Source organism: Dendrobates tinctorius, unplaced genomic scaffold, assembly GCF_039654945.1.
Source record: "Dendrobates tinctorius isolate UK_male_01 unplaced genomic scaffold, ASM3965494v1 ptg000070l, whole genome shotgun sequence".
Lineage (NCBI taxonomy): Eukaryota > Metazoa > Chordata > Amphibia > Anura > Dendrobatidae > Dendrobates > Dendrobates tinctorius.
This window is the reverse complement of record NW_027361738.1, coordinates 87,459,240-87,472,979: the sequence shown is the minus strand read 5'-3', so window position 1 is coordinate 87,472,979 and position 13,740 is coordinate 87,459,240. Positions and strand designations below refer to the sequence as shown.

The window sequence follows — 13,740 nt, the reverse complement described above, 5'->3', positions numbered from 1 at the left end:
TGTTTTGAGGTCCTTCTTTGTGTTATATAACTCACCCAAAAATCATTGAAACATTTTCCTGGGCTACATTTCTCAGCCATACACTATTCCGTAATGTAGAGTAAATTTCTTTGATCTCTAAAAGTGAACATACAGCGTAATATGGTCTGTGAACAATTCTGCAATCTCTAAAACAGAAAAAGCATTGAAACATTTTTCTCTATTTAATTTTTTTTTTAATTCGTTTATTTAACAGCAACAAACAAACAAACATGTTTGGTACATAACCAATGTAATGTATACAGGTTCATTATGGTAAAACAACAGGCTTGCATAATGAGCTATTCGTACAGACTTCAATCCTACAGATCCTCACTCCCTTGCGAGGCCTATGGACAAAGGGAATCTGTCACCTATATTTTGTAATGCTGTAGATAAGCCCCCCATGTAACCTGAAAGAGAAGAAAAACTAGTTAGATTATACTCACCAAGGGGGCAGTCCGGTCCGATGGGTGTCGCAGTCCGGTCCAGCGTCTCCCACCTTCTAGCGATGACGTTCTCCTCCTTACTTCTGTCGCGCGGTGGCCGCAGCTCATAGGCCAAAAATGAGGTGACATATTCCATTTAAGGGGTAACTGAAAAGAAAAAAAAAGGGTTCATTGCACGGTATTCTATATGTTTGACTATGCATAGCTCAAAGTGATACATTACCTTACATTCAACATATTGATCATAAAACTAAAAATACTACTATCCTGCCGCCATAAACAACCTCCTCACTGCTAATGACATTATGAAACTATAGAGTGTTAAACAATGTATTCTTCACTACAGCTATTATGATGGTATCAAACTAATGTCTACATGGTGATATAGTAAGGTGAGAAGTATGCAGACCCGCGTCAAAGGCATCATGTTGGAATTTCATGCGGGAGCCGCATCGTCAAAACGACGCATGCGGAGGCATCCGCATACATCCGCACGACCTGCGTACCCAATGTTAAAGATAGGGTACGCAGGCCGAATGCAGAAGTAGGCGGAGCTGACAGGAGGAGGCGCGGCTGTGGGCGGAGCTTCATGGGGGAAGTCCGCAGACGGCCGCAGCTCCTCCATACGCAAATGTGAACCTAGCCTAATTGAATTCACCAACTCAATCCAAGCTGTAAGAGATGGATGTGCATTACCCATCCAACGCAAGGCCAATATTTTCCTGGCTAAGAAATGTGTCTCACGTAGGAAAATTTTAACATGGTGCCCCCAAATCTCTTCCTCTAGAACAACAAACAGACACACCAACGGATTAAGAGGAACAGGAGTGCATATAAGGGAGATCAACAACGAAGTTACCTCTTTCCAGAAGGATAGGATAATTGGGCACCCCCACACCATATGTATAAAATCCGCATCAATTGTATGACATCTTGGGCATTCTGAAGATTGAGACCACCCCATTCTAAATAATCGCAACGGAGTCAGATAAGACTGGTGTACTATATATAGTTAAGTGATCCTGTTATTAAGCTGACGGAGACACCTTGGTTGGAGATTCAAGAATCTCTTTCCAATCCTCATCTTGAATGTAAGAGATAAGAGATTTCCATTTCCCTTTCATTGTCAGTGAAACTGAATCGGTACTCACAGACAACATATGTGTATATAAAGCAGAAATAAGACCATGGGGGCCCTGTGACTTAAGAATCCCTATTAAAGGGAAGGACGATTGTACTTGGGTCGAATTTATATTGCGTAAGTTTGATTGAATTGCTGATCTAAGCTGTAGATAGCAAAAAAATTGGGACCTCGGGATACTATATTTGGTTTGTATTTATTCAAAGGACATTAGGACATTGCATTCGTATAGATCATTGACCGAGGAAACGTTATGTGAGACCCAGAATTGAGTAGATGGGTGATTTAATAACATTGGGAAATAAGTATTATTCCATAATGGCATTTCAGCTATGATGCCATCAAAACGAACCACTTGTTTAAATTTTCTCCGATCCGACCTAGCCAAACGAAGCAGGGGTAATAATCCAGAGACATTACAGTAGGTTTATCTATTTCTAAAAAACGGCTCTCCGAAATAGGTAGATAATTATTGGGCAACCATTTTCTGGATTTAATTTGATTGTCATCCATACGCTTTTGCATTCTTTCTGTTACATTGGAGTAAACTGCTGCAGGTGACCAATTTTATTAAAAATAAACTTGGATTCAACAGACCTAGTAATTACAAAATGCGTAAGGTGTGCATTAAGGGATGGGGAACTAAAAGTGCTGACGATTCTTCAGCTCATTGAGTGATTGCTATGCTGTTCTGTGGAAACTGTCTTGCTTAGTTGTCTGCGTCTTGATTGACAGCTTGGCTGTCCAATCCTGTGATGGGCTTGCTGAGCTGTCGGTGCCTTGATTGACAGCTCAGCTGTCCAATTTGTGACTGGTAGGTGCCGGACTTTCTCCAGGTGTCCAGTGTTCTGGTGATTGCCCAGCTACTTTACTGAGCTGTCTGCCCCTGATCCCTGCCGGATGTAGTTTGTGCTTCTTGATGAGTGGTAGCCTGATTCTGTTGCTCTGAGTTCTAATTTTCTGCTGCCTAACCCTTTGACCGTGTTCTGTCTATCCCTTTGTCTTGTCCTTTGGCTTTTGATCCTCTATCTCTTGTTATTGATCCTGGGCTGCGACCTGACTTACGTCTTCATCTCTTCCCTTACCTATCTACATACTCTCTTGGTATTGACCCCGGAACGTCTGACTCTTCTGCCTCAAGGTCTGCCCATGAATAGTGACTAGCATCACACCGAGGACGTGGGGTAGGTATGACTACGCCTGTTGCTGGAGCATAAGAAACATGCCGATCCACAACACATAGGATCGTGTCCCACTTTACAGGGAATCACAGAATACCACTTCTGAAGCCATAGCAGTCCAATCAGGTGGTCAGTTGGATAACAGAAAAGCTTCCAGCAGGTTTGGCAGCACTACCCAGTCTTCCACACGGTCCAGTCTCAACAGCCTAAAGTATGGATCACTTAATACTCACCCTGATCCTCCTTCCTCCCACTATATTGAGTCCCAGGAGACTAGTAATCCCACACTAGGACACTCCAAGGAGCTGTTTCCACAACATTTCTGGATTGTGGCTTCTCAACCTGCATGCTCCATGAGGAAAATGACACATGCTGTTTAGTGATGCACAAAACATAGAGCAGCCACGGCTACAAGAAAATGACTGTGGGGAACTGCACATTTGGGATAAGGAGGAGGAAGATGATGATGAGACACAGTTGTCACTAAGTCTTGCTTTTGTTAAGTCACAAAGTCAGGAGGACCAGGGTGCGGTGGTGGGAGACGAGGTGGTGGATGATAAAGTCACCAACCCAACCTGGGAAGCTGGCATGCAGAGCGAAGCCAGCAGCGCTGAGGGGGAGAGATCAGGAGCAGCAAAACAGACAGTAAAAGGCAGTGTGGTGACCACAGGAAGAAGGTAGTTCAGCGGTTTCTGAAAACCTACCCAGATTTATCAGAGCTTCTGGTCAAAATATGCCGCATCAGTGTCCAGTTCTGCAATTCGACTACAGCTGCCTCCGCCCTGGCGCTGCTGCAGCAGCTCACCGACTTGTGTGCAACGTCACCACCGGAACTCTACACTGCACATGCTGGCAAGGCTTTGTGAGCAGAACAGGCCAGAGGTTGAGTACCAGCTCCAACACATCCATCGGTATTCTGGCCATCCTCCACACATAACAACTGAAGACTGGGCATGAATGTCTGACATTTGTTTTGTTTTACAAGACTTTTAGCACTCCACAAAGATGGTGAGCGACAATGATGCCATAGTCTACGCAACTATCCCGCTTCTGTGCCTACTTAAACAGTCGCTGCTGACAATTAAACAAGAAGCTTTGCATGCGGAACAGGTGGGTATGTAGGAAGATATAAGGCTGGGTTCACATTATGTTAGGGGGGGTGCGTTTAACACATCCGTTACATAGCGGCATTAACGCTATGTAACGGATGCGTTAACGCACCCATAAACTGCTATAGACGAGCGCATCGCCAACACATGTCATAATCAGCATGCGTTAGCGATGTGCCGTCATTCTGTGATGAACCCTCAGACGCGGTCACTGCGGGATAGCATAACGCGATCCAAAAAAGGCAGTTGCGCTAGTGCAGTCCGTTTAACGCATATGTTGAATGGACTGCCCTAATGCAAGCTGAACCTAGCCTAACAGAGCGATTGTAGCCAGCCCAACCTCATCTCATCTGCTTCGCTCGAACTGGGTAACAATAAGGAGGTGGATGCTGAGGAGAAAGAGGAGCAACAGGAGCTGGTGACTAGGGCAACAGAAGCTAGTAGCCACACAACCTTCGTCCCATCTCTAGTAAGTGAATGGGCTGAGGATGGGAATGAGGAGGAAGAGATTGAGGAAGAGGAGATGGAGAGTCATTATCATGGTGGAGACAGGGAAGTGTTGGCTGTATGGAGCTTGGCATATATGGCTGACTTTACTTTATGTACCGCTGCCTTTCCCTTGACTCCCGCCTTACATTCATCTTAGCAAGAAAAGAGGACTTGTTGTTTACCCTGCTAGACCCACGCTACAAAGAGAATTTTGCATCTCTTCTTCCTGAGGTGGAGAGGTCTTCCAAAATAGTATTATACCAGAAGGCCATTGTGGAAAATGTGTTGAAAAAATTCCCAGCAGACAACACTAGTGGCAGGGGGCAAGCTTCCCTGTTCAACCAAATAGAATAGACCAGGAAGACCCACAGCAGAGGTAGAAGTACACTGTCAAAGGCATGGGTCAATTTCATGGCACCAGCCCAGCGCCAAGGACCTGATAACCGGGTATTTTTGAAAAGGAGCGAAAAGTTTTTAAAGATGGTCAAGCAATACTTGGCTGACCAAGCCAGCATACTCCGTAATTCCTCTGCAACCTTCAACTATTGGGTCTCAAAGCTGGACACCTGGCATGAGCTGTCCCTTTATGCCTTGGAGGTGTTGTGCTGCCCTGCCGCTAGCATCTTGTATGAGTGAAATTTTAGTGTTGTTAAGGGGGTCATAACAGACAGGCACTTCTGCCTGTCAACAGGGAATGCAGACAGGCTCAGTCTCATAATGAACAAAACCTGGATTAGCCTACACTTTTCCACACCACCAGATGTCAGCAGCGCATAAAGTCTTTGGAATATTATATTTAATTAAGCCTGCCAGTTGTTGCCTTTCAGGGGTCTATGGATGACCCTCATCATATTTTCTGTCTGGCTTTGCACTTTCTGCAAAGACTTTATGGCTGTATAAGTACATCAAGTATACTTTCAAAATATTTTTCAAAATATTGTTATGGATTCAATGACTCATCCATACAGTTTTAACACGGTTATTGTTGCATTACGCTGCTATGTGCACATGTCCGGAATTCCTGCGGAAATTTCCGTGGGAATTCTGCAATTCCATGCTGCAGGAAATACGCGAGAAGTCCGCATTTTTAATTCCCGCATATTTCCCGCGTTTTAACTAGCATTTTGCAAGCGTAATTAGCTTGCAGAATACTAGCGTTTTCGAAGTGATCTGTAGCATCGCTGGAAAACTGATTGACAGGTTGGTCACACTTGTCAAACATAGTGTTTGACAAGTGTGAGCAACTTTTTACTATTGAGGCTGCCTATGTAGCATCAGAAGTAAAAAGATATAAAGTTTAAAATAATTAAAAAAAAAAAATCGTCATATTCTCACCTTCCGGCGTCACACGCATTATTCCCGATCCTCGCGATGCTCCCGGCAAGTCCCGTTCCCAGGGATGCCTTGCAACACTGACCTTTGATGATGTCGCAGTCTCGTGACACCGTAGCGGTCTCGAGAGACAGCGACGTCATCAAAGGTCATTGTCGCAAGGCATCCCTGGGAACAGGACTTGCCGGGAGCATCGCTGAGGCCTGGGGATGCTGCGAGGAACGCCGGAAGGTGAGAATATAACAAATTTTTATTTTAATTCTATTTTTTACAGGGATATGGTACCCAGAGCCTGGAGGAGAATCTCCTCACCTCCAGACCGTGGGTTCCATCTGCAAATTTTCCGCTTACTTTTCGCATGATGGGTACAGCCACATGCGGAAAGTAAGCGGAACAATGCATTCCTATGTGTGCGGATTTTCCCGCGATTTCGCACAAAGAATGAACATTCTGCGTATTTTTCCGCGATGCAATTCCGCTGCGGAAAAATAGGCAGCATTAGCACAGCATGTGCGGAATGCCATAGGATTGCATGGGATGCTTTTTTTTGCGCTTTCGCAAAATCGCGCGTTTAAAAACGCCGCTAAAACACAAAAAAAGCTACGTGTGCGCACAGCCGACAGCTTACAAAAAGCGTAGAAAAATGGTCCAGTATTAGATTACTCACCCATACAGTATTACATGCTTTATGTCACATTCTTGTGATATATAACAGTAGAAAAAAGTGTTTGAAAATTTTGCTTGTTTCTTCACATTTCTTGCCCATTACATTTCTCAGCCATATAGTATTATCTGTTCTTGGGTACAGTTCGTTGCTATATAAGTCTCAAAACAATTGTTCAAAATTTATTGTATCATATTGCTCATCCATAGGGTACTACATCTTCTTGGCAACATTTTGTTGCTATATAAGCCTCAAAAAAATTGCTCAAAATGTATTGTTATTATATTCCACACCCATAGACTAGTCCGTGGTCTGGAGTCCATTTTGTTGGTATATAACCGTCCAAAATCTTGTTGAAAAGATTATCAGTATTATATTGCTCACCCATAGACTATTCCAAGGTCTGGAGTCCATTTCATTGGCCTATAACCCTCCAAAACTTGTTGAAGAATGTATTGACATAATATTGCTTATCCATAGGGTATTACATCTTCTTGGGTACATTCCGTTGCTGTATAAACAATAATATAAAGCAATAGGTGAAAAATAAAACATAACCTTTAATTTGTCAATTAAAATACTAACATGTGTCACCCATGTGAAATAAAAGAGCATACAAATTCTCATCTAGCAGGTGGGCCCCAAGCAAGGGAAATATAAGAGCCCCACCTAAAAATTAAAGGATATAGATGGTCACCTAATGGTCAATTTAGGTAGACAAAACATCTAAAAGATACAGTAATCGAGAAAAATCACTCATAAATGCCATAACCTAATTGCACATATATGAAAAAGTCATGTAAAATTACAAAGGTCTCTCAAGACCAAGAAATAGACAATCAGGTGAGGAAATAATAAAAGGAACAATCTCACCAAGTAGAGTTATGGGTCAGGAGTCACAGAAAATCCTCTGTTCAGTCCAACTGGAGGATAGATGAGGGGAGGACAATACCCTGCCACATCCCTAAGGGGCTAACAATAAACTGATCCCCAGACTCCTGCCCTAACAAGGGCAGTTCACAACTAGCCCTAAATTGCACATGCCCTGCACTTTCCCTAAGGTGGTGTCCCAACGCGTTTCTTCCAAGTACAATCTTCAGGGGACTAAACTTGTAAAGTGCCATAGTGCTATTAATGACAGGAAACCTTCCACTCCCTGTTGTGAGTTCATTTTCCCCTTCGTCACTGAGGTCTGGTGAACTCCCTATTTGTCATGTCGGACGCTGTTCACACCACAGCGTCCGGCAGGCAGCGGTAGTTCCATCTCCGTCCACTATAGCCTCAGTGGCGCCGGCTTGGTTTTACTCAGGTTATCTGGGGTTAATCTAGCTGGAAATCAGGTGGGATGTTTGGTCACGCCCACGGTCTTTAAATAGTCGTGCTGGCCTGTGGGCGTCGCCGATTATAGCTTGTGTTTTGTGCCAAGTGGTTCCGGTCTGGAGTGGAGGTGTTGGAGAGAGAAATTCATAGCTGGTGTCGTATGATCCGTTGTTACCTTTTCGTCTTCCTATATTTGTGCTTTGTTTTGCCCTGTTCACATTATAGTATTGTCCTGTGTGGTTGCGGCGCGGTGTGGTTTGAGTTCTCCCTGTCTGTCATTACTGTGTGGGTTTTGGTGGTTTGACAACTCACTGGGTGGAGGGTGGAGGGTTCAGCTTAGGGCTGAGCAGGAGATAAGGAGAGGCTGGAGGCTCAGGCATTTGCACCTTTAGCAAAAACCCTGGGTTGAGGGTCAGACAGGGTTTTCCCTAGTTTGAGGGACTCCGCAGGGGCCCGGGTTTTGTCAGCCTCCTTCGACCTAAGCCTCGCATAACATTATAATCGGCCCAACATTTTTCCATGGATTCCATGACTTCCATAAACCGCCAGTTGGCGGCGCTGTCCGTACAGGTCACCGAGTTGAAGGGGGCAGTTCAGCAGCAGGGCCTGGTTGTAGCTAATGTACAAGCGGCTTCTGCTGGTGCAGGTGCAGAGCCTAAGATTCCGCTGCCTGAACGATTTTCTGGGGAACCCAGCAAATTTGTCATCTTTCGGGAGGCCTGCAAGTTATACTTTCGCATGCGCCCGGTCTCCTCAGGTAATGAGGCTCAGCGGGTGGGTCTGGTGTTATCATTACTGAGTGGGGACCCCCAAGCATGGGCGTTTTCCTTACCAGCCGACTGCTACATTTCATTCCGTTGAGAATGTTTTTTCAGCACTCGGGCTCATTTATGATGACCCCGACAGATTGGCTTTAGCAGAATCTAAGATCCGCGCCCTCCGTCAGGGGGAACGTATGGCGGAAGACTATTGTTCAGAATTTCTCCGTTGGGCAGTAGACACACAGTGGAACGACCCAGCGCTGCGGAGTCAGTTTATTCATGGGGTCTCAGAAAGAGTTAAACAGGCCCTCCTGATGTATGAGACTCCTGCATCGTTAGAATCTGCCATGGGTTTGGTTATCCGTATTGATCGCCATTTGCGTCAAGGGGCACAGGAGACGCTGCCTCTGGGGGAAAGCAGGGGTTCCAGTGTGGTTGCTGCAGATGAGCTCACGGAACCTATGCAAATCGCTGGGGTATCACATGTGCAGCGTCGCGTTCCTGGGTTCAGGAAGCATGGAGCATGTTTTTACTGTGGTAAAAGAGATCATTATGTAAATGCTTGTCCTGTGCTACCAAAGAAAGTCGCACCGGCGGAAAACTGGTAAGCTCAGAGGGTATGGAGGAGGCCCAACTGAGCGTATGCATATCCTCCATGATGGTATCTCAATGTATGCTCCCTGCCAGGGTTATTATTGCGGGCAGAGAGCTACCAATATCAGTGTTTGTGGATTGCGGTTCAGCCACCAATCTCATGGATGAGGAGTTTGCACGCATGGCAGGTTTCAAGATCGAAAAACTCCCTCATCCTATTCGCGTGGTTACCATTAATGCCGCTCCCCTCCCACAGGGGGAGATTACTGAGTTTGTAGCTGAGGTTAAACTCCACATTGGGGTCCTACATTCTGAGTGGGTTACATGTAAGGTACTCAATAATCTCCCAGCACAAATAGTCCTGGGTTTCCCATGGTTGTCTAAGCACAACTCGGTGATTGACTGGAGAACCCAGGACATAGTCCAGTGGAGCAGTTTCTGCCAGGAAAATTGCTTGGCCACATGTGTGTCCGCCGTGAAGTCCAGCCTTCCGGAGGCATTGCTGGATTTTGCGGACGTATTCTCTGAGAGGGGTTGCTCAGAACTACCTCCACATCGAGCCTATGACTGTCAAATTAGGTTAAAACCCGGGGCTAAATTGCCAAAGGCGAGGATGTTTAGTATTTCTGGTCCGGAGAGACAAGCTCTTAAGGACTACATTGCGGAGAGTTTAAGTAAAGGGCACATCCGGCCTTCATCCTCACCTGTAGCAGCGGGGTTTTTCTTTATTAAGAAGAAAGATGGGGGGTTACGCCCGTGTCTGGATTTCCGGGAGTTAAACCAGATTACGGTCCGTGATCCCTACCCGATGCCTCTGATCCCTGATTTGTTCAACCAGGTGGCTGGTGCGAAGTGGTTTTCCAAACTTGACCTCAGGGGGGCATATAACCTCATAAGGGTCCGTCAGGGGGATGAGTGGAAGACGGCATTTAATACCCCTGAGGGTCATTTTGAAAGCCTAGTTATGCCATTTGGGTTGACAACCGCGCCTGCTGTGTTCCAACATTTCATAAATGATGTATTTGCTCATGTGCTGGGGAAATTTGTGATTGTGTACCTGGATGATATCCTTATTTATTCGAGCGACCAGGACACTCATTTAGAGCATGTCAGGCAGGTGTTACAGCTGCTCCGTGAGAATAAGCTCTATGCTAAGCTTGAAAAATGCGTGTTTTTTGTTCAAGAGTTGCCTTTTTTGGGATATATTGTGTCCGCCGCAGGGTTTAAAATGGATTCCGCGAAGGTGCAAGCGGTGCTGCAATGGGAACGGCCTTGTAATCTAAAGGCGCTCCAGCGGTTCCTTGGGTTTGCCAACTATTATAGGAAGTTTATTAAGAATTTCTCTACTATAGCCAAACCGCTCACGGACATGACGAAAAAAGGTACCAATCTCGCTATCTGGTCTGAGGATGCGGTGCGTGCATTTGAGCTTCTGAAGAACCGTTTTGCTTCAGCCCCCATTCTGGTGCAACCGGACGTATCTAAACCTTTTACGGTGGAGGTCGATGCGTCTGAGGTGGGAGTGGGGGCAGTACTGTCACAGGGCTCGTCCTTGAGCAATTTGCGTCCATGCGCCTACTTCTCCAAGAAGCTGTCGCCGGCCGAACGGAATTACGACATCGGCAACAGGGAGTTGTTGGCCATCAAATTGGCTTTTGAGGAATGGCGACAGTTCTTGGAGGGGGCGGCCCACCAGGTCACAGTCATCACCGACCATAAAAACCTGCTCTATCTGGAGTCGGCCAAGCGTCTGTCTCCCAGGCAGGCTCGCTGGGCATTGTTTTTTACACGTTTCAATTTTCTGGTGACTTACCGTCCCGGGGCTAAAAACACCAAGGCGGATGCCTTGTCCAGGTGTTTCCCGGGGGGAGAACCTCGGGAAGAGCCGGTACCCATCCTCCAGGAAGGTGTAGTGGTTTCGGCTCTCACGACTGAGGTAGAGGCGGAGATTGCCGAGGCCCAGGAGGAGGTACCACCAGGACTTCCCGCTAATAAGTCGTTCGTACCCCTTCATCTTCGTCTTAAAGTGTTGGGGGAACACCATGACTCGGTCCTGGCCGGTCATCCAGGGGTTAGGGGCACCTTGGAACTGGTATCGCGCCGCTTCTGGTGGCCAAAAATCCGGCAGGATGTGGTTTCCTACGTGACAGCTTGCATCACGTGCGCCAGGGCCAAGTCGCCCAGAACCCGTCCAGCTGGCACTCTACAGCCTCTGGGGATACCTAGTAGGCCATGGACAGAAATCTCCATGGACTTTATCACAGACTTGCCTGCCTCGGCGGGGAACACGGTCATCCTGGTGGTGGTTGATCGATTTTCGAAGATGGCGCATTTTGTGTCGTTGCCTTCCTTGCCCAACGCGAAGACGTTGGCTCAGGTCTTTGTGCAGGAGGTGGTCAGACTGCACGGAGTTCCGTCGGACATAGTGTCTGATAGGGGTACCCAGTTTGTGGCGAAGTTTTGGAAAGCTTTTTGCTCACGATTGGGGATCAAGTTGTCTCATTCGTCGGCGCTTCATCTGCAGTCAAATGGTCAAACTGAGCGCATGAACCAAAATCTGGAGCAGTATTTGCGATGTTTTGTGTCTGACAACCAAGAGGAGTGGTCGACGTTCCTTCCCTTGGCCGAGTTCGCATTAAATAATCACCGCCAAGAATCATCGGTAGAGTCTCCGTTCTTTTGTGTTTATGGGCACCATCCTCAATTTTGTACCTTGCATCAGGGGGGCTCTGGGGGCGTCCCAGAGGAGGACCGGTTAGGAGTTCAACTATCATCGGTCTGGAGGAGTGTGAAACAGCGATTGCTGAGCATGAGTGCAAGATACAAACGTGTGGCTGACTCTAGACGCGTGCCAAGTCCGGACCTGTGTGTGGGTGATTGGGTGTGGTTAGCTACTAAAAACATAAAACTCAAAATTCCATCATTGAAATTGGGTCCAAGGTTTATTGGCCCTTTTAAGATTGCTGCCATCATAAACCCGGTTGCTTTTCGGTTGGAGCTTCCTGCGATATACAAGATACACAACGTGTTTCACAGGTCTTTATTGAAAAAGGTGGTAGGCTCTGTGGACACGACGCCGATGCCACCTCCAGTCATGGTGGATGGCGATTTAGAGTTTGAAGTCTCCAAAGTGGTGGACTCTCGAGTACTGCGCCGTACCCTTCAGTATTTGGTGCACTGGCGGGGGTATGGTCCGGAGGAGAGGTCTTGGGTACCAGCCTCGGACATACATGCGGATCGGCTGGTCAGTTCCTTTCACCGCCGTCATCCGGACCAGCCGGGTCCTATGAGTCTTGAGGGCCCTGGGGTCCCTCGTAGAAGACGGGGTACTGTCATGTCGGACGCTGTTCACACCACAGCGTCCGGCAGGCAGCGGTAGTTCCATCTCCGTCCACTATAGCCTCAGTGGCGCCGGCTTGATTTTACTCAGGTTATCTGGGGTTAATCTAGCTGGAAATCAGGTGGGATGTTTGGTCACGCCCACGGTCTTTAAATAGTCGTGCTGGCCTGTGGGCGTCGCCGATTATAGCTTGTGTTTTGTGCCAAGTGGTTCCGGTCTGGAGTGGAGGTGTTGGAGAGAGAAATTCATAGCTGGTGTCGTATGATCCGTTGTTACCCTTTCGTCTTCCTATATTTGTGCTTTGCTTTGCCCTGTTCACATTATAGTATTGTCCTGTGTGGTTGCGGAGCGGTGTGGTTTGAGTTCTCCCTGTCTGTCATTACTGTGTGGGTTTTGGTGGTTTGACAACTCACTGGGTGGAGGGTGGAGGGTTCAGCTTAGGGCTGAGCAGGAGATAAGGAGAGGCTGGAGGCTCAGGCATTTGCACCTTTAGCAAAAACCCTGGGTTGAGGGTCAGACAGGGTTTTCCCTAGTTTGAGGGACTCCGCAGGGGCCCGGGTTTTGTCAGCCTCCTTCGACCTAAGCCTCGCATAACATTATTCTGGTAAAGGAAGGTAATGAGCCTGATTATCAGGCACCTGAGCCTAATGAGGATGACTGGCTGAGTGGAGTCACAGACTGGATATAAGGCTGCCGACGCCCTTCTGCCCTGCGGGTGATTTCTCTGTGGACTTCTAGGACACCAGTCTGATTCCTGCTCCTCTAAAGCTAAGTTTTCTGCTTTGCCTGTTAGCATTTGTGTTTTGTTTTTGTTTGCCTTTCTTTTCTGGATTCTGCCATTCCCTGCTGGGGTGAGCTGTATCTCCTTTTGCCTGTTGCTCTGTCTTCAGAATATTCCTGAGTACTGACATAGCTTTTTTGAAGCCTAGCGTCTTCAGGGCCTTTTTCACTGTCAGTTGGTTGTCTCTTATTTTCATAGGGTTTTTCACGGATTGCAGACAGCAGCCTTCCTGTCCTTTCCTATCTAGTTAGCTTGGGCCCCGTCTTTGCTCAGTCTATCTTTCTGTCTGTGTTAGTGTTTTCATCTTGCTTCACCGTCATTATATGTTGGGGGCTGCCTATTGCTTTGGGGTCTGCTCAGGGGCAGTTTAGATTTCCCCTTTCTTTCTTTAGGCCTATTTAATTCTCCGGCTGTGATCGAGGGGTCTAGAGCATCGTAGGAACCCCCCACGGCTACTGCTAGTTGTGTTGTTAGGTTCAGGGGTCTGCAATCCGATAGCTGCCAACTTCTCTGGTTTTCTGGACTTAGCTAGCATTTCTGTTTTTGCCTCCTACGGTGACT

At 46.9% G+C, this 13,740-nt stretch overlaps 1 long non-coding RNA gene across 2 annotated transcripts in view; it reads right to left on the bottom strand.

The window, feature by feature from the left end:
* Positions 1 to 203: 203 nt before the first annotated feature.
* LOC141095967 (uncharacterized) overlaps positions 204 to 13,740 on the bottom strand; it is a 41,302-nt gene continuing 27,765 nt past the window's right edge. For both annotated transcript variants that reach the window (XR_012233528.1, XR_012233529.1), the window contains exons 3-4: positions 468 to 614; positions 204 to 368 (exon numbers count right to left, since the gene is read on the bottom strand). This is a non-coding gene — a long non-coding RNA (uncharacterized lncRNA). The remainder of the gene's footprint in view (positions 369 to 467; positions 615 to 13,740) is intronic.